Here is an 11,011-nt window from a genome sequence, read left to right as displayed (position 1 = left end):
TTCTTTTAATGAATTCCACATCTGGACGAATTACCTACCATACGTATAAATACCACCTCCTTGATATCACAGAGGGAGGACAAAAAAAAACATACAGAGGACAGAGTAACACAGCCAAGATCAAACCAGTCCCATATTCTATACTTTTATACATCGTCTTAAATATTCTATCCCAGTTTCAAGATCAAACCATTCAAATAAATTATCCCAGTTCCATATAAGCGCATAAGAGCCGTTAATTAACGACAAAGTCGAAATTCGTTAATAGTCAAACATCCAGATAGGCCTGAGGGTATCGACATCAAATAAGTTTTTCTTTACTCTTTCTTTTTTCTTAATTCTTTTTATTTTGTCTTTTATTTATTTTGTTTATTTTATTGTATTTACTAACCAAGTTAATTTGTCCTTGTCTCAGATTTATATCGTCTTATGTATAAAATTGTATAATTAACCTTTTTTATTGTTAGTCTCGTCAAATATATAATATTACAAATAAATAGTAGAGGTCGTCAGTTTGATGGGCGGTCCGGGTGCCTAACACCTTCCCTGACCGTACCTTTACCCCCGAATCCGCAATCGTTGGTTCAGGCCGGAGTGACAGATCAGTCCCCATTCCAGGGATCAAAAGGGCTTTTCCGTTAAAATTGTTTTTGTATGTTTTTTATAAAACCTACTGGCGACTCCACATTAATTATTATATTTCAAAAAGTAGATTTTTTCAGGGATCTCACAGTGCAAAACACGGTTTCTCTTTCAGATTTTCATGTCCGCACACATCCTCCCAAAACAGGAAGGTTTAACGTAAAATTCTCTCCATTAACAGTGTCATCCGTACCTTACTTCATCACGCTTCAATTCCTCTGTCGTTTTGGCATCACGCTTTTGCAATGGATACTTATTTGACTAAACATTTTACCTAGTAAAATATTATTCTTAGAGTATCTTGTCAATAGGTGATATCATAAGCAACCTGTAGATACCCAGTATCTGCTGAGGCCCCAACAAACACCCTATGATTATCGGACTACAACATGTTTTGGGATCGCAGCGTTTGATCGACAGTTTGTGTACAACTTTACGTCGGAAAACTTAAAACGATTTCGAAAATAAAACATTTCAAAACATTTCAAAAATACCTGGAGTGTTTAATGCACGACGACGGGGTCGCAATGACACTAACTAGAGTCAAAACCGACACCGGACCAAAAACCGACTCAAAAATTCAAATCCCGACTCCAACAACGAGTCAAACCGAGTCAACCACAAAAACAAAATATCTTCAAGCCTTCTATGCTAAGTTTTCCCGGATTCATGTTGGTCAAGTACCAAACATGTGACTACAAAACCTAGGATAAAACAAATCATGATTGCGTTTGTTGTGATAGTGACAACACAACTCGAAGTGCCGCGACGTGGTTCGCGCCTCTTTGAGCAGCCCAGGTGGCCACGTCGCTCAAAACTCACACAACCACTCATTCTCCTATAAATACCCCTCAAATACCACCCATTTGAGACTTACGCAAGTGTCCGCCCCCTCTTTTCTCCCTTAAAATTCTCGACTCGACTTCTAAAGTCACAATCCGATGCGTGTTTACGACCTACCGATCGTAAACACAAGCCTTACACATTGTTTGGTACCGTCATCGTGCATTAAACCACTTGACCTACCACTTCGATCACTACACCATCACTAAACTTTTAAAACACTCTTTACTTACCAAAACGGTTTTAAACCGAGTTTTTTCCGATCAAACAAGTTGTTACACTTACGTCGGTCACTCGCCATAACCAAACATGTAAGTATGAGGGTGTAAAAATCCTCTTTTATTATGTTTTCATTTGTTTCATGACTCTAACATGCTAAAACATGCATAACATGAACCAAAACATGGGATAAACGAGCCAAAACCGATTTTTGGTCTGAGGCAGAAGCCCCTTAGGTCGCCAAATGGCTCGCGCCTAAATGGGGTGCTCAGACCAGAGATCATCCATGTTTGTTCTCGTCATCTCCCTCAACCCATTTTTCATATTTGTAATCGGTTTTTACCATTTCAAGTATTTTCGAAACCTTTTTGTTTCATTTCACATGTTTTAACCATAAAGCATTTTTCACCCTTGGTTCTTTATACCATGACGGTTAAATCCGTGTTTCGGTGATAATATTTAGTTAATGGCATTTAAAAGGTATTTTAAAGCCTTTTATTTCGTTTTTTTACATTTTCAAGCAAACATGTTAGTCACCAACACAAAATCATCCTTGGTTCTACATACCATGCCGGATTTTAACCTGGGTACGATGACGAGTATCGACTAATTACATTCAAAATGGACTTAAAACAACTAGTCCACAATCATTTTCAAAACTATTCATGTCAAGTTTGTCAAATCGAACCCGACACCGAATATTATCAAATAATGATGATTATTCGAGTCTAGTTCTTCAAATCGACAAATGCGGTCTAAACGACCCTTTCAAAACCAAACCTGGTTCAAATACCCATTTTTAACACGTTTTATAACGTTTTCTAAAAAGTCAGAACACGGCATACAACCGTTGGCTAACCCGCGCCTCAAGCAGGCCTTTTCTTCCTCATTTTCAAAACCAGAGGGAGGCCCCTTACACCGCCGGCTGGCTCGCGCCTCTTATAGCCGTGCAGTGCACAGGGCTGTTCCCTTCCAGCATTAGTCTAGGACGATCCCGACTCCGGTTAACCCGGATACAGGACGGATCAGATGACTATTCGATTATTTAAAACCATATTTGCAAAATGCCTTACCAAGACAAATGGACCATGTTATGCACCCTAAACCTAATACGGTAAATGGATGCTTAATTTCCGTCTTGCATGCAAATCAACCATTAATCCAACTCGACATCTTATACTTGATACTTGGATTAAATCAACCGACTTAGAAAGCTCTCACATGTTAGGTTTAAATTATTGGATGCTTATTCATGCATTTAAAACGTTTTATCAACTTTTGCATTCAACCAACCAAGATCGATCAGTAGAGGCCGCTAAACGCGGGCGGGATTGGGTGTCTGATTAAAGGGCTTCCCAATACGTACCTTCACCTCTTACTCAGAAACTTTGGATAGTGGACGACCTTATCCAGGGCGTACGAGAGTCATTCTAGAGATAGGATGCTAAAGAGGGACGATTTCCTTATCTTTAGTACCTATGTCAAACGCTGCTTTGTGCTTCGATTTGACCGAGGTATAAAGTGGAATTCGAACGGGTTCCAGGCATCCCACAAATGCTTGGTGGCAACTCCGAACATCTCTAATCGAGACCCTTACCGAGACGAAACCGACCGATCTAAAACGATTCGGTCGAAGGCAAAACCCGTGTCAGCATGATGCATAATATAATGCACTGTGAGTGCTTATGTGCTATTTGATCATAAGTCCTTTCGTGTCATTTTCAAACTTTCAAAAACCCCCTTTTTGCGCAATTATAATGGCCATTTCAAAACTTGGTCTTTCGCCGACCGATGCACGCCTTTCTAGGCCGTTGTAATGACGATTTTTAAACCCGGTTTTGTATAACCATTTCAACACGCCTTTCTAGGCCGTCGTAATGACGATTTTCAAACTCAGTTTTGTATAACCATTCCAACACGCCTTTCTAGGCCGTCGTAATGACGATTTTCAAACTCGGTTTTGTATAACCATTTCAACACGCCTTTCTAGGCCGTCATAATGACGATTTTCAAACCCGGTTTTGTATAACCATTTCAACACGCCTTTCTAGGCCGTCGTAATGACAATTTTCAAACTCGGTTTTGTATAACCATTTCAACACGCCTTTCTAGGCCGTCGTAATGACGATTTTCAAACTCGGTTTTGTATAACCATTTCAACACGCCTTTCTAGGCCGTCGTAATGACGATTTTCAAACTCGGTTTTGTATAACCATTTCAACACGCCTTTCTAGGCCGTCATAATGACGATTTTCAAACCCGGTTATTTTCAAACCCGGTTTTGTATACCCATTTCAACACGCCTTTCTAGGCCGTCATAATGACGATTTTCAAACCCGGTTTTGTATAACCATTTCAACACACCTTTCTAGGCCGTCATAATGACAATTTTCAAACCCGGTTTTGTATAACCATTTCAAATCACCTTTTTACGCCGTTATAATCGCCACGTCTAGACACGGAATTTAACCTATTTCGCGCCGACAATGGCTTTCTTTCAAAACCCGAGAAAAGCACACACCCTTTTCTCGAGACACTTTCGGGATCCCGAGAACCATGCACCGTCCCCGAGACCTCTTCAAACATTTCAAACCCGATTTTCAAAACATACAATTTTGAATTTCAAAACCATCTTGGGAAACGATGCACTGTCTTCCGAGCCGACTCAAACTCAAACCGTCTTTTGCAAATAAACTTAAGACAACCCCTTTTCAACTGATCGACTTGCGGAGATTTCTTTCTTCGGAAGCCGCTCATTAAAGCAACAAATGAATCTTTTTGGAAATTTCTATTTTCAAGAACTTCAGTCCACCATTCCAATTCCGCCTCGTGTCTATCGAGTCAAAGCAAACGTACTTATTGGTCTTTACTTATGAGTCGTCTCACCACCAGACCCGTCCAATGGCGTCGCGCCGTCATGATTGGACTCGTGTCAAAGGTTCAGTCAAACACCGTCACGTCATAAATCGAGTCAACACTGAGCGACCACACACGGTCACCCCGTCTTATTGAGTCGATCTTTGTCTCGTCCTTTGTGTGGTCTGCGTTCAGTCTTGAAACCGTGTCGGATTGAGTTGTAATGTGAGCCGTTTTTCTGCCTCAGAGCCATGGCTACGTCTTCAACTTCGTCTGTCAACCACAACAACAATGATAACAACAGAGATGTCACAACTGATTAGCTAGCCAACCTGCTTACCGCTCTTAAGGTCACCCTGGATCGCGTCGAGATTCGTATCGACGCCCTGGAAAACAAGGAAATTGGGAAACATAATACCCCACCTCTGACTGAAACTGAGAAGAGGCTGAAACTCTTGGAAGAACAACTCCTAGCCCGAGGTAACAACATCCACCTTAAAAATAACCGAAGGTTCGAGCCTGTTGGGGACCAGTGACACGTCTGTCGCGTACCTGTCAAAAATACCAACTGGCTCTAACTAATATAGCTAGGGAAGTCGGGTCGAATCCACATAGAGGTAGGAAATTGTCAGCTTAATCTAAGTTCGTCAAGGTAACCAAATGGGGGGGGAGGTTTAAATATGATATTCTAAACTAATAAGAATAAGGAAGAGGAAATTAAAAGGAAGGAATCAAGCAGATAAAGAGAAACAGCTAAGACAGACGGTTCACTATAATCATTTAGTCAAGTAATCTAGGTCTCAGGTCAATGCAAATAGGGTCTAAGGGGTAGCGAACATCACCTTTCGGTCCTTAATTCACCCTAGAGCGTAAATAGCTTAACTTTCGCCCTCACTACAATACCCCATTGTTCGCTACTAGTCTCGCCTTTTCCAACCTTTCGGTCCAGGTCAAGGATCACTCTAAGAATTAAAGGTCTAATTGCGTCGACTCAATTAGACGGATACAGTTAATTGTAGCATTTTACCAACAAAGACTATATTAGCATTAACCCAATAAATCGATTTCTATTCCCTCATGATTATGGATCCCCTATAGTCTTAGCTTAAGGGAATTAGCTACTCATTACCATTGAATTAACAATAACAACAAATAGATAATTAAAACTTGACATGAAGATAAAACTAATAAGGATTCAATTAAAGCAATTATGATAACAATTAAAAGAGGGAAGAAATTAAAGCAGTAGATAAGATTAAGAGTAAAAGTAGAATGATAATACCAATCGCAAAATCTAAATCCGAGTAGCAAAGTGTAGAGGAAGAGTAAAATCCAAAGAATAGTGACAAAGTATATGTTCCAAATCAACGAATGAAAGAATAGAGGAGTCACGTAGTCCACTCCTTCAGTCTTATACTAAAAATCCATCCTAAAACCTAATCTATGGACCGATTACAAAAGCCCATAAAATAATTGGGCGGAAATCAACTAAGGAAGAAAAAACCACTCGATCGAGTAGAAATAAACTACTCGATCGAGCAGTTATGCGTCAATCCCCTTGATGGAGTAGAAATAAACTACTCGATCGAGTAATTCTTGCTTGTCTCCTCTTGTGTGTACTCTAAAGTGGTCGATCGAGTAACTTAGGCAAATAAAAGCATTCGATCGAGCAATAAATCACTCGATCGAGCTGTTTAAGCTCGTTAGACCTTGAATTACTTCCCGAACCCAGCTCACGCGTCTTCCGAGTGTTAGATTTCCAAGCTCCGGCTCCTTATTCTCCATGAATGCATGCAATTGGAACAAATTAGGCTCGATTTAGCTCCTCTTCGGTTAATTCCTGCAAATTACATAAAACGAACCAAAGTAGAATAATCGGGGGTATTTGTAGCCAGATGCTACATAAATAGTACAGAAATGCGTGTAAGAATGAGGTATAAACCTTATATAAAAGACACGCATCAAACCTCCCCAAACCAAACCTTTGCTTGTCCCCAAGCAAAAAGAGAATGCAACTAAGGAAAAGCAGTGGAACGAGACCAACGCATCAGCTACAAATCACCCACTAAAACCAATTTAATGCAATAACTGACAAAGTGGCAAATGAGAAGTGCAAACGAGTTAAATTAATGTTTCAAGCTTACTGAACCGTCGACCTTGCAAGACTCAAAAGATGTCGGACTCTCACGGGCCGCTCGTCACTCAAAATTAGGCACAAGGCAAGTATATATGTGAGAGATAGAAAGAAGTAGAGACACTCACCTAACTCGATCTATAAGAACATGCATGCAGTTAACATGAATAAAGTCTCTACAACCGTACATATGCATTCCAACCATACTAATGACCAAGACACATGCCGAGGACTTACATTTGGATAAGTGAGGTGATGGGTAAGAAGGGGCTAAAATGAATTTGGATAAGTGGAGTTAATAGCCAGGCTAGCAACAATGAATCCAAATATAGCTGCATCCCGACTTCGTACTCAATATAACAAGATGAAACGGTGCAAAAACTATGCACTAAACTCACTAAACACCAATACTTGTCAACTCCCCATAAAGTATAAATAGAACATGGGAGTGAAAATCATTATACAATTCTCATCTTTTTCACATATGATTTTTCTTCTTTTTTCGTTTTCTTCTTTTCTTTCTCCTTTTGTTTTTCGTCTTTCATTTTTCTTTTTCTTTTCATTTTTTTCAATAATTCAGCATTCTTTTTCTTTCCCTTCAATTCTTCCACCATCTTCTGAAATCAGATAAAATAACCATATTGCAATAGAACATTCCAATTAAGAACTACTCGTCACTAGCTCAGCTAGGGTAGGAAGTATTATAGAAAGTAGTTAATAGGACAAAAAGGCAATTTGGCTATGTGGGGCTCATGGGTAGAATGAAATAAAGGGGGCTGCCTCTCCTAACATGTGTCACCATCCACAGACCGAATGCATACAGGTATTAAGAAGACTAGACTCATGCTTATGCAAATTGATGTTACATGCCTTAAAGAGAGTACTACTCACATCCTAAATGAAACCGGTCATGAATGTCACCAGTTTATAAAGCTCTAACCTCAGAATGTAATGTAGCTTGCCGACATAATGAATCAAGTCTATTCGTTCAGATAAGAGAGAAACAAAAACTCGTAGATTATGCACATAATCATGCCAACTAAATGTCAAGAATATGCAAGGCTCGAGTAAAGATTCAATGTAGCGTCAGTGTTCAAACGTTCCGACTCAATTTAAACGTGAGTTTTTTGAATTTTTATGATTTTTTTTTTTCAAATTGAATTAATTAAAGTAACAATGCATGAGGAAATCAATAAACGTGAAAGAAAAAATGCAAGAAAACATGCAGACACAGATATGGATGCATACCTCCCCAAACCAAACCGTACAATGCCCTCATTGTACCAAAAATAGGGAAAGAAATGCAAACTAAGGAGAAAAGGATAAATGGAGTCGGAAAACTTACAAAACGTCATAAGGAGGGACCTCCCCAAACCGACCATGAACATGGGAGGTCAAAGAAAGTCAAGCAGTAGCTCCATAGACGGAAAACATCAGTTGGGAGTCAAAACTACTCGATCGAGCACTTAGAACAGCTCGATCGAGTGAACTGGTGCAGGGAAGAACTCGATCGAGTGAAAAACCACTCGATCGAGTGAACGTGATTTTGGAAATGGTCGATCGAGGACAATTAACACTCGATCGAGTGAAAACTATCCTTAAAAGTGCTCGATCGACCTGAAAACCGCTCGATCGAGTACTTAGACCTGCAAAACACGCAATTAAAGCAAGGAAATACATAGGGGGTTCGTAAAACAGCGTATAAAGTTCAACAAAAAGCTAAGGAAAAAAAATAAAATGTTTTAACAAAAGTACAGTAAAACAGTCCAGGCTGCCTCCCGGAGAGCGCTAGTTTAAGAGGTCCCGCACGACCTTTCTGGCATCAATTAACTGGCGCGTCAAGCTCGTCGAAGCGCAGGACTTTAACGCGATTGTCTGCTTCATTCGCCTCGTGGTAATGCTTCACATATTGGCCATTCACCTTGAATCTATGACCCTCGGAATCTTCGAGCTCGACGGATCCAAATTTGGTAACAGCTGTCACCGTATAAGGACCACTCCACCTGGACTTCAGCTTGCCAGGAAATAATCTCATCCGGGCATTAAACAGCAGCACCTTTTGCCCAACATGAAACTCCCGAGGTAGGATTCTCTTGTCATGCCATCTCTTCGTCTTTTCTTTGTAAATGCGCGAGCTATCATAGGCATTAAGCCTAAACTCTTCCAATTCACCTAGCTGCAAAAGACGATTCTGACCACACAACTTAGGATCATAATTAAGCTCACGAATTGCCCACCAGGCCTTACATTCCAATTCAACAGGTAAGTGACATGATTTCCCATAAACTAGCCTATAAGGTGATGCACCAATTGGTGTCTTAAAGGCAGTTCTGTAAGCCCATAATGTGTCATCTAGCTTAAGACTCCAGTCTTTCCGTGATTTAGAAACTACTTTAGACAAGATCTCTTTCAACTCGCGATTAGAGACCTCTACCTGACCACTAGTTTGGGGATGATACCCCAAACCACGCCGGTGTTGGACACCAACTTTAGACAGTATGGAAGTTAGTTTCTTTTCTTTAAAATGCATTCCCCCATCACTAATGACGACCCTAGGGACACCAAATCGGGGGAATATGATCTTTTTAAACATCTTTATCACGGTCTTAGCATCACAATGAGGTGAGGCAATTGCCTCAATCCATTTCGACACATAGTCTACAGCCACTAAGATGTACCTGTTACCTTTACTGGATGGGAACGGTCCTTGGAAATCAATGCCCCAGACATCGAAGACCTCAACCTCTAAGATGCCGTTTTGTGGCATCTCATGTCTCTTTGAAATGTTCCCTGATCATTGGCAAGCATCACAAGCTGAAACAAAAGACCTAGCATCAGCAAACAAAGAAGGCCAGTAAAAACCAGACTGAAGTACCTTAGCCACGGTGCGCGATGGACCGTGGTGACCACCATATGAAGAGGAGTGACAGCCCTCCAGGACTATTTTGGTCTCCCACTGCGGAATACACCATCTGTAGAGACCGTCTGCACATTCCTTAAACAAGTAAGGATCATCCCGGAAATCTTGCTTAGCGTTATACTAAAACGCTTCCTCTGGCGATGAGAAAGGTCAGCGACTTGCCACCGACAACGAATTTAGCTATATCTGCATACCAAGGTTCTTGGTTAACAATAGACGATATAACAACAATTAAAGTATCGTCAGGAAAAGAATCATCAATAGGTAGAGAATCTTCCCCTTCTTGTCGCATCGATCGCGACGGGTGATCAACTACAACGTTTTCGGCTCCTTTCTTATCCTTAATCGCAAATCAAACTCCCTGAAGAAGGAGTATCCATCTCAATAGCCGTGTTTTAGCCTCCTTCTTAGCAAGGAGATGCCTCAAAGCTGCATGGTCAGTAAAAACGGTGACTTCCGACCCAACTAAATAAGTACGAAACTTCTCTAAGGCATAAACTACGGCTAGCGGCTCTTTCTCGGCGGTAGTGTACTTCACTTGAGCCTCATCCGAGTTCGGCTCGCATAGTAGATAGCACTCAAAGCCTTGTCTTTCCTTTGGCCTAGCACCGCTCCTAGTGCGTAGTCACTCGCATCACACATAATTTCAAACGGCCGGTCCCAATCGGGAGGCTGTATGATCGGCGCAGAGACTAAAGCCCGCTTTAACTCGTTAAAAGCGAGAAAGACAATCGTCAGTAAACACAAAAGGGGCATCCTTAAGTAGCAACTGTGTAAGTGGTTTAGCAATTTTTGAGAAATCCTTGATAGACCGGCGATAAAAACCAGCGTGACCAAGGAAACTCCTCACCCCCTTAACATTAACAGGAGGTGGTAATTGCTGAATCACTTCCACCTTTGCTTTATCAACTTCTATTCCCCTGTCAGAAACTAAGTGCCCTAGAACAACTCCCTCGTTGACCATGAAGTGGCACTTCTCCCGATTCAAAGACAAGATTAACCTCAATGCAGCGCTGCAACACTTTCTCAAGGTTAGACAGACAGTTAGAAAAATCACTTCCATACACACTGAAATCGTCCATGAAAACTTCCATGATAGACTCAATATACTCTGAAAATATCCCCATCATACACCTTTGAAAGGTGGCAAGGGCATTACACAAACCAAAAGGCATCCTGCGATAAGCAAAAACGCCCTGAGGACAAGTAAATGTAGTCTTTGCACGATCGTGCAGGTGGATAGGGATCTGAAAGAACCCTGAGTACCCGTCTAAATAGCAGAAAAATTTATGAGAAGCTAACCTTTCTACCATTTGATCGATAAAAGGAAGGGAAAGTGATCTTTCTTGGTGGCGGTATTGAGCTGTCTGTAATCTATGCACATCCGCCAACCAGTC

The sequence above is a fragment of the Silene latifolia genome, chromosome Y, assembly GCF_048544455.1.
Source record: "Silene latifolia isolate original U9 population chromosome Y, ASM4854445v1, whole genome shotgun sequence".
NCBI classification, from domain to species: Eukaryota; Viridiplantae; Streptophyta; class Magnoliopsida; order Caryophyllales; family Caryophyllaceae; genus Silene; species Silene latifolia.
This window is presented reverse-complemented; position numbering follows the sequence as displayed.